Source organism: Carcharodon carcharias, chromosome 13 (genome assembly GCF_017639515.1).
Source record: "Carcharodon carcharias isolate sCarCar2 chromosome 13, sCarCar2.pri, whole genome shotgun sequence".
NCBI lineage: Eukaryota > Metazoa > Chordata > Chondrichthyes > Lamniformes > Lamnidae > Carcharodon > Carcharodon carcharias.
The window spans coordinates 48928041-48940596 of NC_054479.1; the positions used below are offsets into that span (position 1 = coordinate 48928041).

The 12556-nt window shown below is 46.1% G+C and overlaps 1 protein-coding gene across 2 annotated transcripts in view; it reads right to left on the reverse strand.

The window, feature by feature from the left end:
• Window positions 1–12556, reverse strand: part of kremen1 (kringle containing transmembrane protein 1) — a 253321-nt gene that overhangs the window by 65954 nt on the left and 174811 nt on the right. The gene's annotated exons all lie outside the window — the stretch shown is intronic.

The window sequence follows — 12556 nt, forward strand, 5'->3', positions numbered from 1 at the left end:
TTGTGTGTGCCGTTCTGGTCACCACATTACAGGAAGGACGTAATAGCTCTGGAGAGAGTGCAGAGGAGGTTTAAAAGAATGTTGCCAGGGTTAGAAAAGTGTAGCTACGAGGAGTGATTGGATAGGCTGGGGTTATTTTCCTTAGAACAAAGAAGGCTGAGAGGTGACTTGATTGAGGTGTACAAAATTATGAGGGGAATAGATAGAGTGGACAGGATAAAATTGTTTCCCTTGGTGGAGAATTCTAGAACCAGGGGACATAGATTCAAGATAAGGGGCAGAAGTTGTAGGGGGGACATGAGGAAGAACTTTTTTACGCAGAGGGTAGTGGGTGTCTGGAATTCGCTGCCCAAGATGGTGGTAGGGGCAGAAACTCTAAACTCTTTTAAAAAGTACCTGGATCTGCACTTAAGTGTTGTAAGCTGCAGGGCTTTGGGCCGGGTGCAGGAAGGTGGGATTAGAAAGGGGACCTGGGTGTCCTCGGGCTGGCATGGACAAGATGGGCCAAATGGCCTCCTTCTGTGCTGTAACTTTTCTATGATTCTACGGTTCTATACCTAGGGAAAGATATACTTGCGTTGGAGTGGTTGCAACAAAGGTTCACTAGATTGATTCCGGGTTTAAGTGGCTTGTCCTGTAAGGAGAGATTGAGTAGAATGCATCTATATTCTCTGGAGTTTAGAAGGATGAAAGGTGACCTCATTAATTTGACAAGTAGGGATGTAGAATTGAAAAGTAGGGGAGTTATGCTAAACTGGTGTCGAACATTGCTTAGACCACATGTAGAGTGCTGCATTCAGTTCTGGTCACCATATTATCGAAAGAATATAGAGGCACTGGAGAGGCCGCAGAGATGATTTACAAGGATGGTCCCGGGAATGCATGGGCATACATATGAAGAATGGATTGACAGGCTGGATCTCTTCCCTTTTGAAAAAGGAATGATCTAATAGTGGTCTTTAAAATTATGAAAGCTTTTCATAGATTTCATAGATAAGAGAGAATGTTTCTTCTTGTTGGGAAGAGAATAACTAGGGGCTATTTATATAAGATAATCACCAAGAAATCCAATAGGGAATTCAGAAGAAACTTTTTTATCCAAAGAGTGCTGAGAATGTGGAACTCACTATTACAGGGAGTTGTCAAAGCGAATACTTTAGATGCATTCAAGGGGAAGCCAGACAACATTTGAGGGAGAAGGAAATAGAGGGTTACAGTGATAGATTTAGATGAGGAAAGATGGGAGGAGACTCGAGTGGAGCATAAATACTGGCATGGATTGGTTGGGCTGAATGGCCTGTTTACTGTGCCTTATAACCTTTGTGGTCCTATGTAATTGAAACATAAAATTCATCAAGAGCTTGGCAAGATAGATTCTGCTGTTTCCCTGGCAGCAAAGTCTAGAACTAAGGGGTCAGCCATTTAGGGCTGAGATGAGGAGGAATTTCTTTACTCAGAAAGTTATGAATATTTGGAATTCTCTACCCCAGAGGGCTGTGGCTCCTCAGTCATTGAGTATGTTCAAATTGAGATTGATAGATTATTTGGCAAAGGGAACTCAAGAGATATGAGAATAGGGTGGAAAAGTACAGTTCATGTCAAAGTTCAACCATGTTCTTACTGAATGGCAGAGCAGGCTCGAGGAGGCGTATGGTCTACTCCTGCTCCTATTCCTAATGATCTTATATTCAAACATCACAAATTGAGTAAATACAGGTTAATTTGTGCTACAACTGAACCTAACCCCAACCCATTCAATGACTTGTCTTCCATCCATTGGTGATTACAAGTTACACTTAATGATGCTGTGGTTGTAGTTCCTTCACACCTGCAATAAAGAACAATCAGACCAGCATGACCACTGGCATCAACTTGGCACGTACCAATGATTTGCCTCATGTTGAAACACATTGAGCCGCAGACTTGGAAAGTCAACTGTTCTGATTCTAAACTTTAAAATGATCACTGACTTGATGAGGCCACTGCATTCTTTAATGATAATATCTGTCAAATGCCAGAAGTCTATTTGTGGTTGCTGTGCACAAAGGCTGCTTTGGGGGAATTTGCAAACAGAAAGGAGTTGAAGGAATTCTTGAGTCTTTCAGCTCCATTTTCAGGTATAATTTTAAGCTGACAGTTGCTTCTCTTTAAGGCCTTTTCTCTTCCAATTTCTGAAGAGAGAGGCGCTGCCATGGAAACATGCCAATCCACATTACACTACTAAAGGCTGAGATCAAAACTCTGAATTCTGAATGTACGACCTTTCACATTTATTTTTCATGAGACAGAAAGGCAGAAAGCCTGCCAATTGCAGTTGAAGGTGTCACTGGTGTCAAATTATGATTAAAATTATGAAACTCTCCTTCCCAATATTGCAACGTAGCATCTTCAATGTGGTTGTGTTGTTGCAACATGCCCATTTTTAGTTTTGTAGCTACTTTTGTAGACTTTTCTAACAAGCCACCTCTTGGAGAATGTACAAGGGATATATACTCAGCAGTTCAAAATGTCCAAAAAAGATAAACAGATTACAGTTCCTCTGAAAGGTTCTCATTCTGCTCCAGATTGTTGGAGGCCAGATATACGACCGAGGTGCGTATTAGGACACTGTGGAAGTCCTGATATGCGGACCCATGTGGAAAGTGCCCTGGAAGTTTGAACTGCCAATAGGCAATTCCCTTGCTCCCTGGGTCCCTTCACAAATGTCTCCGACTCTGAGTTAGGTTTGGACAGTTCCACAGTACTTACCTGGATAGTTACCCAGGAAATGTCAGACAGATTAAATCCGAGTCTAGCACTTGGATAACTACAGAACTGGCCCCTGCAATCAATCCTACGAACCTCCAATTACATACTCCCAACTACCTGAGAACCCCCTCAACCCTACAACTCTCCTAACCTGACCTGAATACTGCAGCCCAATACTAACTCTCTGCCCTCACCACCCTCCAGATCCAAAAGACCTAACCCTCCCGACCCAACCCGGCTACCCCCCTGATCTGACCCAACAACCTTCCCATTCTGCTTCTGAGACGTGACTACCCCTGACACCCCAACTACCCACCTGACCTGACCCGACCCAGCTACCAACCCCCCTGACTACCCATATACCCCTGACCATCCTCTCTCTACCCGATTACCCACTGACCACACGACTACCACCCCGACAACAACCCCAATCACCTGACTATCCTCTGACCAACCCTCCAACCACATGACTACCCTCCGACCACCCGACTAGTTTCCCCAACTACTCCTCAACCACCCGGAACTACACCAGGACCACCCACTACCCCACCCCACCCCACCGACAACCTCTCAACCACCTGACTACCCTTCCCGACCACCTGACTAACCCCCCCCTCCAACTACTCCTCAACCACTGGACTCCACCGGGACCACCCGACCACCCCCAACCACCTGACTACCTTCTGACCACCCGACTAACTCCCCCAACTACTCCTCAACCACCCAACTACATTAGGACCACCCGACTACCCCACCCCAGACTTCGTCTCAACCGCCCGACTACCCCCATGTCTACCCAACTATCCCCCTGACCACCTGACTACCCCCCCCGACCACCCGACTACTCCTTAGACCACCCCACTAACCACCAGACTATCCCTGACAACCCCTCCAACCACCCGACTACCCCCAATTACCCGATTACCCCCCGATCACACGACTATCCCCAAGACCACCCGTCCAAACACCTGACTACCCCCTAAATCCCCACTTACCATCCTCCCCGCCGCGTGACTACCCTCTGACATGACTACCCTCTCCCACCTACCTCTACCCACTTAGCTAACTGACCCACCTACCTACCCACCTCACGCCTACCCATTTATCTACCTCGCCCCTACCCATTTACCTGCCTACCGTCCCCACCTCTACCCACCTAGCCACTTCACTTCTTACCTGCTTACGCACCTACTACCCTCACCACCTCACCCACCTCACCCCCTACCCACCCAATAACCCACATCATCCACTTATCGAACTCAACCACCTAACTCACATACTTGATGTGGTGTCCCTTGAGCTATTAGCTACTGACTTGTTCCAGGAAAAACAGATGGAAGCATGTGCTTTGTCTGCCTCATGGGTCACTAGATGCAGGAAATTGTATAAGTTCTTCTAAAGTGTAGTCACTATTGTGATGCAGGAAAAAAGCTCCAGTACACAGCAAGCTCCCATAAAAGGCAATGTGATAATGACCAGAAAATGTGCTTTGGTGATCTAGAAACCTCAGAAAAAATAAAAGCAAAATACAGCGGATGCTGGAAATCTAAAACAAAAACAGAAAATCCTGGAAAAACTCAGCAGATCTGACAGCGTCTGTGGAGAGACAAATGAAGTAAACATTTAGAGTCTGTATGGCCCTTCTTCAGAGCTAAAGAGAAGTAGAAATGTGACAACATTTATACTGTTTAAGGGGGGGTGGAGCAGGTAAAGCTGGATGGAAGGTCAGCGATAGGTGGGGCAAAGGAGAGATTGACAAAGATGTCATGGACACAAGACAAAGAGAGTGTTAATGGTAGTGGTGAAGATGAAAGAAGGTGCTAATAGTGGCATAACCATTCCTTGTAGCAGTCCTATTCAGGCCCCCTCCCACAACTCTTTTTTTGGTACATCAATGACAGTATCGGTGCCGCTTCACGCTCTTGTCCGGACCTGGAAAAATTTATCAACTTCGTTTCCAATTTCCACCCCTTTATCACCTTCACATGGTCCGTCTCCAACACTTCCCTTCCTTGACCTCTCTGTCTCCATTTCTAGTGATAGACTGTTCACCAATATTCATTATAAGCCCACCGACTCCCACAGCTACCTTGACTACAGTTCCTCACACCCTGCTTCCTGTAGGGACTCCATCCCATTTTCTCAGTTCCTTCGTCTCCGTTGTATCTATTCCGATGATGCCATCTTCCAAAACGGCGCTTCTGGCATGTCTTCCTTCATCCCAAACTGAGGTTCTCCAAAACTGTGGTTGTCAGGGCCCTCAGCGATGTCTGATCCATCTCCCGCAACTCTGCCCCCCCCAATTTCCCTCCCTCCCAGAGCCATGATAGGGTCCCTCGGTCCTCACTTTACACCCCACCAGTTTGCACATTCAAAGGACCATCTTCCGCCATTTCCGTCAACTCCAGCATGATGCCACTATCAAACACACCTTCCCCTCACCCGCCACTGTCAGCATTCCATAGGGACTGTTCCCTCTGAGACACCCTGGTCCACTCCTCAATCACCCCCAATTTCTCATCCCCTTCCCTCAGCATCTTCCCATGCAATCACAGAAGGTACAACACCTGCCCCTTTACATCCTCTCTCCTCACCGTCCAAGGGCCCAAACACTCCTTTCAGGTAAAGTAGCACTTCACTTGCACCTCCTTCAATTTGGTCTACTGCATTCACTGCTCCCAATATGGTCTCTACTTTGGGGAGACCAAATGCAGACTGGGTGACTGCTTTGCGGAAAACCAGACCTTCCTGTCACTTGCCATTTCAACACACCATCCTGCTCTCATGCCCATATGTCCATTCTTGGCCTGCTGCAATGTTCCAGTGAAGCTCAACGCAAACTGGAGGAACAGCACCTCATCTTCCAGTTAGGCGCTTTACAGCCTTCTGGACTTAACATTGATTTCAACAACTTCAGACCAAGACCTCTCTCCTTCATCTTCCCTTTTCTAGTTCTTTTTTCAAAATTAATTTTTATTTTTCATTTACTTATTTTTATTTTTATTCATTAATTCATTGTTTTATCCCTCTTTTTATCCCTTTTTATAATCCCTTTTTCTATCCTTTTTCCACAATCACTGCCCCTCTCCCCACCTCCCGCGCACCCCCACCCCCGAAATGGGCTGTCTGTCACTTGTTCTATGTTGCTCTTTCACAGAGTGCTTACCTCTGTTCTGCTATTAATACATTCTGCTTTCTTACCTTTATGCCACTATCAGTACCTTCTTTAGTCTTCACCTGTACCATAAACATTCCCTTTGTCTTGTGTCCATGACAGCTTTGTCAATCTCTCCTCAGACCCCAGCTATCCAGCTTTACCTGCTCCACTCTCATTTAAAGAGTATAAACTCCATCATATTTCTGCTTTTCTTTAATTTTGTAGAAGACCCATATGGATTCAAAACATTAACTCTGTTTCTCTCTCCACAGATGCTGTCAGATCTAGAACCCTAAGAACAGAGGAGCAGCAGAATACCATTCAGCCCTTTGAGCCTGCTCCATCATTCGATAAGATCATGGCTGATCTGGTTGTGGTCTCAGCTCCACTTCCCTGTCTGCCTCTCGCATAACCCTTGACTCCCTTGCCTAACAAAAATCTGTCTAACTCTACCTTGAATAAATTCAAAGACCCAGCCTCCAATGGTTTCTGGGGAAAAGAATTCCACACACCAGTGACTCTACAGGAGAAAAAGTTTCTCCTCATCTCTGCCTTAACATGGAGACCTCTTATTTTTAAACTATTTCCCTAGTTTTAGTCTCACACACAAGAGGAAACATCCTCCGGGTATGCACCCTACCATTCCCATCAGAATCTTATATGTTTCGATAAGATCACCTCTCATTCTTTTAAACTCCAATGGGTAAAGGTCCAACCTGTTCAACTTTTTTTCATAAGACAAGAATTTGAGTAATAAATATTGGCTAAAATCCTGAAGGGAACTGCCCTCCTCTGATTCATAAAAGTGCCATGGGATCTTTCTCTTTCCCCTGAGATAACAGACGATTTCATGTCTTACCCCAAAAGACAGCACCTCTGACAGTGCAGAGCTCCATCACTGCTGCATTGCAGTGTCAGTAAAGGTGATGTGCTCAAGCCTCCAGAGTGGCCTCAAGGTAAAAGTGCTGCCAACTGAGCCATGCTGGGACCCTATAGCACTGGATCTGGGAATTTCCCCTTAATTTAAAAAAGACAACTTTGGGCTGAGCTTTGGTCACAGGAATAGGATGGAGGTGGCTCTGTTTTTGGGCAGGCATTTCACAAGGGTGAGTCCTTAATTGATATGAAGGTGGGCTTTCTGTCCACTTAGAGCCACTGCACGTGGGAATTGAGGTGGGTCAGGCAATGTTTTTGGACTCACTCAGACACCCCATGGCAGCCATCACTGAGGCTGCTGGCTGTCCTAAGAGAGAAACCTGCTGGTTGTGGCAAGATCTTCCTTTGCACCAGAAAAAAGTGAGAAGTCAGAGAGAAGCCGGAGGCCTGGCACCTGCTTCATTGATGCCAGCCTGAACCTAATGCTGGAGGCAGTGAGGGAGGGGAGGGAGGTCCTCGACCTGGAGAGTGGCAGGAGAAGGGCAGCTTGGTGTGCAGCAGTGGCACCTCTAGATACAATGTCATCTCCAATTCCTCCTCCTCTCTCATCTCCTGTTCTTGCTCCTCCCCCAATGGGTTGTCTCCTTCCAGGGCCTCACTGCACTCAAGGTTCATACCTGTCTGGAGGACCATGTTATGGAGAGTGCAGCAGATTGTCACGATGACCAAGGCCCTTGCAGGAAGGGATTGCAGGGCACTAACCAATCAGCACAGGTGCCAGAATCGCATTTTCAAAAGCCCGATGGTCTGCTCAGTGGTTGTCTAGCTGAGCAGATGGTGTTAACTGCGTTGCCTCTATGCCTCTGCCTAGGGTCTGAGCGAGGGGTGATGTGAATAGCCATCTCTTCAAGGGATCTCCCTTGTCCTCATCCATGCACTTTGGGGTTTGGAATGAGGATCTGAGGCAGCCTGCACTGGCGGAGGACGAAGGAGTCATGGCAGCTGCCAGGAAAGCCAGCACACACACACATGAAGGGAGCGCTGAAGAAGAGTCAGTCTGACTCGAAATATTAACTCTGTTTTTCTCTCCACAGATGGTGAGTTTTTCCAGCATTTTTTGTTTTTGTTTCAGATTTCTAGCATCCACAGTATTTTGCCTTTATATGGAGGGAATTCTTGATGTGGTCACAGGTGAGTTGGGCACTGAGGGACCGGAAGCCCCTCCTGTCGATGGGTCTCACTGGCCAGTCACTGGGTGCCTTGATGGCCAACGGGTGCAATCAGTGATGCCCTGCACCTCCAGAAATGTCTAACGTCCCTGTGAGGCCATGTCAGTCATTGGAAGAATGTGCTGTCCAGCTGTGGCAAAGAGGGTATCAGTGGCCAGAGGGATGCGAGTTGTGCAGCCATCTGTGAGATGCCACTAAGGTCTGCAACTGATCCTTGGAAGGAGGCAGAAGCAAGGAATTTCAAGACCATAGTTAATTTGATGGCCACTGGCAGGGCATGCTGAGCAATGCTGCAAAGTGCAAGAGTTTTGGCCATAAGGGCAGTGGAGTCATTGGCCATCTGCCTGGAAAGCTGCAGCCTCCTGCAGCATTGGTTCTTGGTCATCTCCAGGTAGCTCCATTTTCAGTAGTCAATCTTGTGTTGAGGGTTTGGCCTTCATTGCCTCCCCCCTCTTCTTTCCTCTCCAATGCCCTCCTGATGCCCAGTATTCTGCCCTTCCTGAGGAGGGTGTGGCCTGTCATTGCCATGGGGGAGGAGGGGGGGAGGTGCCCAGAATCTGACAATGGTGCCCCCAATGCCAGCTGGGGCTTTCCTTTTGGGCGGATGGCCATCTAATTGTCCTGGGCAACTTTGCGCCTTGATCTTCTGCCCCCTCCATTACCAGGGAGGTGACGACCACATTCAATGCATGGGCACTCAGAATCCACTCTTCCTGTAACCTGTGCAGTTCCAAAGGGACCCCCCTTACCAAATACTAAGTCCCCCTTTGCCCCAATAGTTCTCCCATGGGGCAAGATGATGCCCTTTGACAACCCTGTTTGGCTTCCCACTCCATATCCACCTCCCCTTAGCTGTAATGAAACTGACAGCTTTAAGAACCTGTCAGCCCCTTTAAAGATCCCACCCTTCCCCTTCCTTGAGCTCCAAATGAACTTTTGAGCTGTGTTAATTAGCCTTAACTGGGAGGACAGCAGGAATCCTGGCCTGCATGTCTCCTGAACTGGTGATCATTGCCAGTGCCGGGATCGGCGCCCTGAAACTGACACACCGCCCAGCACTGGGGGTATTCTCTGGGGGTCCCACCTTGCCCTCAGCCTCTGTTCCCACCTTTTGAGGGCCCCAAAAATTCTGTCTTTATAGCCTGTTTCCTTCCTTTTGTGGAAGGAAGGGAGGGGCAAAGATTAATAAATAAAACCAAAATAAACAAAAACAGCCATCGATGCTCTGGGGTAGGACATGCACAATGATGATATTGGGTGTGGACTGGGTCGGCAGAGGTCCAATTGGCTGGCATTACCAAATGCTATTCCTTTGACCTCACCATGAAGGAAGCAGGCGCCTTCTGGGCTCCACCGTTTTCAAAACAAGTGAATGAAATAAATAAAGACTGAACAGATGGAACACATCTAGGGGTAATTAATTTACATTCCAAGTATTTACCACAGTTTGTTGCTCCTTTAATCTCATTTCCAAACAGAATCCACAGTTAAGTCTCGTGACTAATACTGCTTTACAGCTGTGGAGATTTTGATTATTTTCCCCCATAAGATTAACTTTCAACAAATCAAATTTCAAATGAGATTTTTTTCAGCTTGTTTTCTGGTCATGCTACAGTATATTAAACATTGCACAGAATATCAACTCAGCTAATGACATGTTGTGCTTATAAAACAGCAGGAAGCCATCTTAGTACTGAGAGCTTCATGAACCAGAAAACCTAATTCTCCGAAAGCCTTAAAGGGACACTGTTCTGTTTGTTTACCAATCTGATAAAATGGCTTCAAGGTCACAGAGAGCTCTAGGGTTGCTCACCCTAAAGGTTTGCTTCCTGAACACTACGGCAAGCAGCAAGGGAGAAAAGTCACAGGGGCACTTTTTAAAAATGGAGCATTCTTTTCATTTTATTTGACTAGCTTCGTTTAAAGGGTTTTTTTGTACTCATTCATGGGATATGGGTATCGCTGGCTAGGGCAGCATTTATTGGCCATCCCTAGTTGCTCTTGAGAAGGTGGTGGTGAGCTGCCTTCTTAAACCGCTGCAGTCCATGTGGTGTAGATACACCCAGAGTTAGAGTTAGGGAGTTAGGAAGAGAGTTCCAGCATTTTGACCCAGTGACTGTGAAGGAACGGCGATACAGTTCCAAGTCAGGATGGTGAGTGACTTGGTGAGAAACTTCAAGGTGGAAGAGAAATAAAATTATTGGGCTATGGGTAAAGGGCTGGGGAGTGGCACTGGTTGATTTGCTGTTACAGAGGGCTGGCATGGACATGACAGGCCAAATGGCCTTCCTCCCTGCTTCTATGGGTTATAAAACTTGATGATTCAATGGCTATAAAAATATTGGAGAGGGGAAGAGAAAAACATTGTTTCATTAGGCGGGAGCTCATGTCAAAAAACTTCAGGAATAAGTCCAACCAGAGTTGGTGACCCTGGGGAGCACCGAACCCATCGTTAATCACATTCCTGTCTAGAATTTCATCCTCATCCCCTCTTCTCAATCTCCACCCATCCTGTTCAGAAGTCACTGGCTCATATTCAGAGACTGTTCTATAGCTGCCAGCAGCCTTGCAGAAACTTGCACTAGCAGCCATTGTTCTTTACTTCTTCACCCAGAGAGTGGTGAACCTATGGAACTCATTACCACAGAAAGTAGTTGAGGCCAAAATATTGTACATTTTCAAGAAGGAGTTAGATATAGCTCCTGGGGCGAAAGGGATCAAAGGATATGGGGAGAAAGCGGAAACAGACTATTGAGTTGGATGATCAGTCGTGTTCAGAATGAATGGCAGAGCAGGCTGAAAAGGCAGAATGGCCTACTCCTGTTCCTAGTTTCTATGTTTATTTTTCTTTAGAAAATGTTTATTTTGGGAGGCAGCTATTGCTGGAAAAGCTGGTGTTTATCCTCAAGATAATGATGGTGGGCCTATTTCTTGAACCACTGGAGGCCATGTAGTGAAGGTGTTGTTAGGTGATGGGGGTGGTTATGCTGGGTTCCAGGATTTTGACCCAGCGAAAATGAAGGGTGAGTGAGTCTAGGCAGTGAGAGTTAGATGTTTCCTTCTGTGGCAATGGGGAATGGATCTTTGACGGGGCAGAACCTCTGCCTGTACCCTTATCCTCAGTCCATTTCCTGGGGTGGATATAACAAATCAGAGGCAAAAGCCATTAATGGTAGCAATGACACAAACGCCTCAATTGAGGAAGAAAAACTGCTACTGTACCACTGGCTCAAAATGAATCCATTCCAAGTTTTAGGTTTGCCGCTTTGACTGGAGCAAGTGGTCCCAGAGTGATCAATTGACTCAGTCAAAGTGGCTCTTTAAATAACTTCCCCTTCTCCTCCTTAGCAATACTGGAATTGGGAATGTAACAAATGTTCTGAATGCCTGGCCTCACTAAAAGTGTCAACATGTCACAATACAGCCCAAGCAATAAAAGGGAGGAATATCTAGCACTGAGTGCTTGGAGGCCATCAGGCCATGGGGGTGGTGGTGGGGGTGCGACGGGGGGGGGTGGTGCGGTATCACAGCTACTAGCAGTGTTCAGTCCAGCTCACCACAACACCAGAAAGGGGATTTATATACTGAGCCAACTAGTGCCACAAGGCTATGCACCTTTAATTTTGAAAATATGATTCCAAGGTGAAGGTGAAAAACAAGGCACCCTCAGGGAAGTACGAAGAGAGAGACATTTCCTATCATTCAGAAACCCATTGAAACTCGTCACTGTCTACGGAAGAGACATTAAAATGCAAACTGCTGGATATTGAAACCATGGCTGCCACTGACAGACTCACCCAACCCCCTTGGAAATACATAATGGGTGAAGTATAACAGGCCAGGCTGCAGTCACTACAGAGAGATTGCAAGAACGTTTTCAGAAGAGGAAACAGGCTGAAAGCTGAGCTCTCTCTCTCTCTCTTTCAGAGCAAGGATATTACCTGGTTAGGATTCCAATTTACTAGAAATTTACCAGTGAACCAAGATCTCGTTAATAACTGTGATATCTTCTATATATGATCCATCCACCAAACATGCTAATCCAAATCGGCCACAACGTTTAAAAATTTACTCCCTCAAAATAATCAAAGGACACTTAACTGTATAGTTTTAAACCTTTGTTTCTTGGGCTCTAACTTCCCTTATTTTTGATACCTGTGTGTGTGACGTCACATTTTTATTATTATTTTTCTCGGGTTTTTCGGTTAATAAATTTGCGCTTTCTTTGACTCAAGAAAACTTATTTTGATTGGCTCCTGATTGCTTAAAGCTTAAATAGTTAAATACAATTGGATTAGGAAAAATAATATCCTCATAAAAAAGAAACTGAAGGAGGCTGAACAGAGAGGAGCCAGTTCAACCCTTCTCACCTGGTGGTAACATTAGTCAGCAACAAGGATAATCTGAGAGAGGTATCACAAATATGGGAGCTTTGAGTTTCAGGACACGGCAACAGTATCGTTCATTGCCTCACACGCCACATAGTAAATCCATAAACACCATATGGACAGTACCTTCAGAGCAATACCACTTATCCATGTTTATA